The sequence below is a fragment of the Hordeum vulgare genome, chromosome 6H (genome assembly GCF_904849725.1).
Source record: "Hordeum vulgare subsp. vulgare chromosome 6H, MorexV3_pseudomolecules_assembly, whole genome shotgun sequence".
NCBI classification, from domain to species: Eukaryota; Viridiplantae; Streptophyta; class Magnoliopsida; order Poales; family Poaceae; genus Hordeum; species Hordeum vulgare.
The window spans coordinates 21,433,683-21,441,786 of NC_058523.1; the positions used below are offsets into that span (position 1 = coordinate 21,433,683).

General features: G+C 42.5%; 1 pseudogene; it reads right to left on the reverse strand.

Annotated features, from left to right (window-relative positions):
• Positions 1–482: 482 nt before the first annotated feature.
• Positions 483–6,293, reverse strand: LOC123404947 (annotated as a pseudogene).
• Between the last annotated feature and the right edge of the window lie 1,811 nt (positions 6,294–8,104).

Sequence of the window (8,104 nt, forward strand, 5' to 3'; positions counted from 1 at the left end):
CTCTGCTAGACTACTATTTTAGAACGTGTGAATACCTTAAAAGGATCGTCTACTTCGACTCTCGTCTAGGAGAACTTTATTGCGACCACGAGGTGTAACCTAGCTGCGGAAAATCATCGCATTGCATTGGCTCTTCACTGCTTCCGCTACTCTGCTCATCGCGAGTTTGATCGTCATCGCCATCTGCATAGTGGTTCTGGGCACCTTCCCCTAGAGTGGCATCATAAGAAAATATTCCAGTAGATGCAAATACATTAGAGCATATGGCAATATGCGGCATTAGACGTATGTGCAGAGTGATTAGAGAGCTCTAATTACTAGACGTTCATGTTGTAAGCACTCTGATTTTATGAGGTTTTGATCTTGACGACATGGATGAACTTTGTTACAAAGGTCTGGTTTGCTAAGGTCTGGCATCCATAGCTAAGCTTTTCATTCATAGTTAAGAAAGAAATAGATTAAATACACACCCACGCACGATCTTACAGGGCCGCACTAGACCCAACTCTCAGTCCCACTGCTGTCACATGACCAGCAGGTGTGACATGCTCACAGCTAACAACTTGGGTTCCTTGTGCAACGGGCTCAATAATAACCTTTAAGGTCACCTCATCAACCACTTTACCTGACTTTTTGTCGAGCACGTCTTGCGCGATATCCTCAGCCGTGAGGCCCCCATTCACAGTGGCGCACCGCATGATCAAGAACTCGTCCTTGCACACCATAGCATGTGGCAGCCTCTTCTGTGCTCGCAGTGTTACCATGACATTGCTCTTGGATCCTGGTGGCACAGCACCTTTCTCCGGTTCTATGCAGTACTGCAGTGCGCCTGTCATTTTGATAGTGAAGGCAACGTAATCATCAGTTACATTGGTTAACTGAAGCGAACATCGTATGTGCTTGTTTATCTCGAAGGGGAAAATGAGCTCCAGCGTGTCAAACTCAAGCAGCTCCCATGGGTAAGGGCTTATCTGCATGAAGATATTTCGTACTTTCATGAGTAATGTACTTGTTTAAGGCAGTAGTGCCATGAACTGATTCAAATTAAGTAGCGGACAAGATTACCGGGGCAATTGGAGCGTCATCACCATCATTTACATGCAAACTCGTACCTTCTATCTCATCGAGCATACCGACAATATCCCATATATAAGGTCTTCTCCTTGGGCAGTCTGACAAGCACATTAACGCAATTTCAATACATTTGGTTACTTGTTGATAGCCCGATGGTGGATAGTTCACTGAATTATTCCACCTGTGCCTCCACCTTCTAAGTACCTATCATTGTACACATGCGATTTAAAATGGTCATGTGATATGTTTTTTCAAATAAAATGCAAGCCTTACACGACCACACAAACAACGTCAACACGGTTTCGGAAAACCAAAACAATATTGACTTGATCTCAAATATCGAGATTGTCCTTTAAGTAAATGTTACAAAACCACAACTTTTGAGATATCGGTGTTGTTAAGCTTCATGCACTAGTCAACGCAATCAAAAGTCCGAACTGATGGAAAGGGCTATTGTAATCCACATATAGTGTAACAAGTGCCATGGGTTGTAACTCCATAAAAGACAATTTAATTAATTGCCTCATACCATGCAAATTATTGGCACACATCTTGCTTTATTCATATCATACTATGGTATACGTCTACACTGAAATGAAGTATTACTAGCTCCAGAACAAGATATATTGGTAAACTACATTACAAGTGTTACGGTGATTGGCGAGTTTACATGCCGTCCATCCATACTAATCTGACGGTGAAAAAATAGGAGTTACGAGGAGTGACGAAAATAAAATTACAGGAAATTACACGTAACAATGGGACCAATACAAAATTTTGGTGGGACCAGTTACCTTACTATTCTTTTCTTTTTATAAAAAAGAATATATGTAAATGATTTTTCAGATCCGACGGTTAGAAAAAATTAGAGACAGAGTTACACGAAATTACAAGTCGTAATTCGCCAATCACCGTAAAAGAGCTCATTGCGATTCTATGTAATGTATTTGAAATATATATAGGAGATTGATTTTTCTACACCCCAGCTCCGTGCACCCACGGTACACCCATGCAAAAAAACATAGCAAAGCATTTCAAAATAATCTGGAACTTTATGGGAATGATAATCAACAAATGTTATGGAGGCTTGCAAAGTTTGGTGGTCAAATAACATTCGAGGAGCTCGTACAATACGAGCTCCTCGAATGTTATTTGACCACCAAACTTTGCAAGAACTCATAACATTTGTTGATGATCATTCCTACAAGTTTCAGAATATTTTGAAATGTTTTGCTATGTTTTCTTACGTGTGTGCACCGAAGGTGGGACCAGCCACTATTTTTCTTATATATATACTCCCTCTGTCCCATAAATTGTTGTCTTAGATTTGTCTATGATATAAGTGTATATAGTCACGTTTTGGTATTTTGATACATCAACTTCTAGACAAAGTAAGACAAAAAATTTAAGACGGAGGGAGTACAACATAGACAAGCTTAAACTTTGAGTTGAATAATTCTCACATTCTTAATATCAGGGTTGTCCCTACATCCAGTCACCAACTCTGTTATTATAGCACCTAAACTGAAAATGTCGACTTCATTGACACCACACCATGAATTATGAATTCCGGAGCACAATATCCACTGCATGGAAGTACGATGTAAAATTATCTTATCTATGGTGCTGCATGAAAAAAATGTTTTAATTGGGTGAACTGAACAAGAGATAGAACATTGGGTTTTCCGTATGCAAGCTTACAGTGACCCTGCGGGGTTTCTAGTGACAGCGTGTGTTGCTCCATCAAGGAGTTTAGATATACCAAAATCTGTAATTTTTGGTATCATAAAATCATCAAGCAGTATATTCGCAGGTTTCATATCCCTGTGAACAATATCTTTTTCCTTGTGAAGATAAACCAAACCGTCGCAAATTCCACGAATTATTTGGTAGCGTGTATGCCATTCAAGTCCCCTTAGTTCATCTACATAAGTAAAAAAAGAGTAAGGAAAATGTAAAGGAAAATAAAATAAAGAAAGGAACTCCATCACAACACATGCATTGCGTACCAGTAAGATATTTGTCGAGGCTTCCATTATTGACATACTCGAAACAGAGTAATCTTTCCCTTGTCTCTGCGAAAACATACTTTAAAGTTCCTCCTAATGCTGAGTGTAAGATAGCTGTGTTCTCTGTATTAGCACAGTAACCCAGAAACCGAACTATATTTTTGTGGTTTACACTGATGAGAGAAGTAGCCTCGCGATAAAATGGCTCCTCTTCAATTGTATGGCTATTTAAAAGCCTTTTAACAGCAACACGCCTGTTTTGAAGATCACCCTGTTTAACGTGTTTTATTAGCACAATTAAGAGCTTTTAAATAGAAAGATTTTTTGATATTTTTAAGATACTTAGATTGTGGATTTATGACTTAAGCTTACCTTGTAAACGACTCCAAATCCACCACGACCAATTAGTCGGTTGTCAGCGAAATTCTCTGTGATGTGTTGTAAAAGTGCTAATGGAAGATTAGTCGGCTCCGCACTTTTGTCAAGTATTATATGCTCCAAGACATTGGATGCAGATTTTATGTCCACCCTGATTACAGGATAAATTATTTTGTTTCCTAAACACAGGATGTTCATTGATACAGGGTAAGCAACTAAACATTGAGATTATATTCCAGTCATAGTTGAGATTAGTTTACTCACCAAAGCATGACATCGATATAGCAAACTCAAACTAAAATGGTATTTGACATGTTTTTCTGACAACCAATAGCCGTTGACAGCACTAGCTGCATTATTATTAAGTCAACAAATCTACCATGGGGCAGCTCACTGGCAATTTCGTATGCCATCAGCATCGAGCAAATTGAAACGCCAACAACATTTCAGAATTATAAAATAAATACAGGAAATCAACAGAATACTCCAGAATATAGTATGATGTTGAATAAAGTTTAAGAAAATGCATCGTTCATATTATGATACGAGACTGATCAGTCAGGAGGGCATTGCTCAAATTTCTACCACTTGTAAGAGAAAAAGTGCGACTTTTATCACTACCAATTGTCCCGTACCAGAATGCACTTGGATCGACCATAGTTAGCACACACATGCAGCAGAGAATAGACACGAGAGCCAGGTCTTACCTTTGTCTAGAAGCCATACCATCTGAAATCCCAGAACCTTTTTCCTCCTACATAGAAAAGATGGTCGATGATTATTTCTTGCTTATCTGTAGCATGAAATAGCATACCATATCAATCTTACCTTTAACTAACTAAACAATCTTATCTCAATATAACTTCCTTACTAAGAATTTGATCATTGTTATGTTGGAGGTCATCTTATAAAAACAGGGAGTTCATCACAAATTCCATGTGCAACCATTACTTTCGGATTTCAGTTCTCTAACTGCAATTTGGACATCTGAAAACCGCTGTGGGTGTAGATTTTTTTTTTCTATTTCTGTAAAAATGAAGTGCTATCTGTACAGTAAAAAGGTCACAGGAACTTCTATATAGGAAGAAAAAATCTGTTCATGAAAGTGCTATATGCAGTATTGAAATTCAAACATATAGACTTCTTTTCCAGTGATATAGATGAAACTTATAAACAAGAAGTGAGCAGCCATGATGGTACTGCTGAAAACCCATGCACGTCGAGCCTACAAGACCATAACATAGTGCACACAGAAAATTGAAGGCAAGTACTTTGGTACCTTTTCTTCGATTATCTCCCCCTGATGGCTAAAATAGACACCAATGGCATTAATCATGTCTCCAGCATTGGCAAAGAAGCCAACAATAGCACCATCTCTCTGACATGGACTTTGGAAACGGGTTCCCCCTCCTTTGCCATATTGTCCATATCTACCGGCATTGGTGACAAACAAAAGTGACGTTACAACATCTGAATAGTCAGGGCTCTGACCGACTGTTCCGGAAATTTCCATCAGAAATTCAAAATCTCCAAGCACAATCTACCAAGTGAAGAAAATTGATTACTATAATAGCTATTTGATTACACACATCTATGCTGTCCTTTTCTGGAGACAGACATTTTCTACTCAATCTGGTCGCGGTTTTTTCACTTCCGTAAGCGGATACATTTCATCTTATATTAATCAATAAAATTAGGGCTCTTTAAATTTGAGAGTGCAGAGCTCGGTAGATTTGGCCTTCTTTTACAAAAAACAAAAATGAATTGACTACAAGTTGTGGCTTGTGAATATCACATGAATATGTTCAACAATACACATCAATCGTAGACAGAACCATTATGCTAGTCCCACGTCAACTTGCTGTTTATAACAAGTCATATAACGAAGGACCATACTCACCCTATGAGAACACCCGTCGTGAGGTTCGCCCGTCCCTCCCCATGGCCCGGCAGTGTGCACTTGTCCATCGCAGTCACTGTATGTAAACGATAGTGAATTGATTACCTCGCCACTATGAACTAGCACACTTATTAGACGCTGGGGTAATACCGCCATGTCATTAGGCAACCCTGAATCACCACCCCATGGACCAATTTTCGTAATCAAAGCCTGAGTGTAACAGAGTAACAAAATCAGAATAATGATAATTTAAAAGTAATCCCTATAGCAGCCATTTCATACTTCTTTAACGTATGAAACACCACTAGGTGTATTCTAAAAGGAAAGATAAATCAAAAGTTAATTAAATAAATAGAATTCACTGCAAGTAAATTGGTACCGCTTCTCTCATTGGTTGCTTCTCAAAGTTCACATAGAGACCAATTGCATGGAACGCCCTCCCAACATTAGCAAAGAAGCCAACGATGTTGCCTTTGCTCAACGGTGGACTATGGAAAGGAATTCCTCCTCCAGCTCCAAAAGGTCCATATCGACGAGCATTGGTGATAAATATAACTGACGTTACAACATTGGAAGAATATCGGGTTGAGAAACCAATGGTTCCAGAAACTTCCGTCAGAAATTCCAGTGAACTTAGCCAAATCTATAAGAGGGGGGAAATGATTACCAGCTAGCCATAGCCACATTTTCGTCATGTTGTGAAAATAAACCCGAGTGACATTTACACTCACCGTATCAAATCTCCCATAGGAAAAGCCTTCACAAGTTCCCCAAGGACCTGCATGCTGCTGCTTTCCGTGGTCATCACTATACGAAAATGCAAGTGAATATACGAGCTCTCCACTACGGACCGTGACGCTGTTTAGGCATAGGGGTGTGTCCTTGATGTCCTTACGGTTGCCTTTATGCCCTCCCCATGGGCCAATCTTCATAGTTAATGCCTATGATGAGCAAATTGATGAAGCATAAACTTAGAAGAAATAAACATCAATTAAACAAGTAGCAGGATTCAATGAACTTTTTATTCCTAGTTAAACTAAGCACTTTATCCGTTTCAAATTAGTTTCGCGTATTCGGTCTCACTAAGACACCAGAGATGAGCAATGCCTAGAGACACGCAAACATATGCATTAAACTAGCACCACCGGAGCAAGCCGAAAGGAATCGCGAGGTCAAGGCAACGTACAGATGAGTCACCCACTTGCCGAGCACTCACACAACACCTTACTTAACTAGGAGAGCCGCAACAACTGTCGAAGGCCATCCTACACCCAAGGTGACGTCGCTGATGCCACATAATGGCAATGTTCCACTGAGACGACCACTGTACCTCCTCTTGGGATGGGCGACATGGGTGGAACCCTAGCCGCCGGGCGAACTTTCTCCTCGCCAGATCTCCCTCTCCTCTTCGCCGTCGGCAGGCGCCGCCGGGCAAAGCCTGCACAGCGTTGGGGGGCGTTCACCATGGGAATGCGTGGTCTCCGTGGTGAACTTGTGCTGGGGCTGCAGGCGAGCATGTAGGCGTGCGGGAGTACATGCAATGCACGGACGCAGGCGTGGTGGGATATGGCTCTCATGGCGCGGCGGTAGCTGCCAGATCGGATCTTGGAGCGCTAGCGTCGATCGGTGGAACGCGGTGCAGGCAGCATCGGCGGGTGTAGATGGGCGGCCTTCCACGGCTGCGTGGAACTGTGGGCGGCGTGGATTCGCCACACGGTGGAGGTGGCGGCGCTGCGGCGACTGCTCGCTAGCCGACCGGAGTTCCATGGGTAGCATCGTCTCAAACTCGATCTGCTCTGGTTCGTGTTGGCTTCGGTATCTCGCGAGACTGCGGTCGACGTTTACCGGTGTTGCCTAGACGGATCTGGCGGTGGGCATGGATCTGGGGGAAACTTCAGGCCGGCGTGGCGACCGCACCAAAGTAGATGTCCCCTAGCACCGATTCCCTTCTTGAAGGCTTTGGTGTGGATCCTGCTCATCCCATCTCCGTCATGAACGCAGGCGATAGCCTCTGTTCCTCTATTTGGGCGACGACGGTACCTTGGTGTCGTGTTCCTTCCTAAAGGCGTCCGTCGAGGACTGCTCATGGTGGTGGAGTTGTTGGTAGTTCGGAGTCGACGTGAGATGGCATGTAGGTGGAGCGGCATGGCATCAACTGTATCGTCGACGGTGGGCCTCGCCGGCATGGTGCAGTAGAGTCTCGATGTCGGAAGTGTCTTGATGGACGTGCGTAGGGAGGTGGCGTTGTCTAACGTCATGGTGGCGTCGACGGTATGCCTAACATGGTCGATGCATCGGCACCTGCTCTGCAGATGGATCGATGGAAAATGGCGGCGGGGGACTATGAGAGAGTGTTGGACCGATGTGTACCCCTGATCCGACAAGCGGCTTGGTGGGGACCTCCGGCCATAGATGTTAGGTTTTGGTGCGAGGTCTGTTTGCTATACGGCTCAAACTTTCGGCACACCTTCATCAACTGAATAGGAGTAACGACAATTGTTGCCTAGATGGTGGCTTCAGATTTACCGATGTATTACTATATAAGGTCTTTGTGAATAATTAATAAAGTGAATGTGTGCATCGTCCGGATGCAGAGGCCGGGGGTCATCCTCCTTTTTAAAAAAAGAAAGAGAAAACAAAATCTCCAAATGAACAAGCCTGGGCACTATGCAAAGCGACAAGAACCTTTGAGACCACACTACAAACATGAAAATCTCTAAAAGAAGGCCAATTCCAAGAGCTA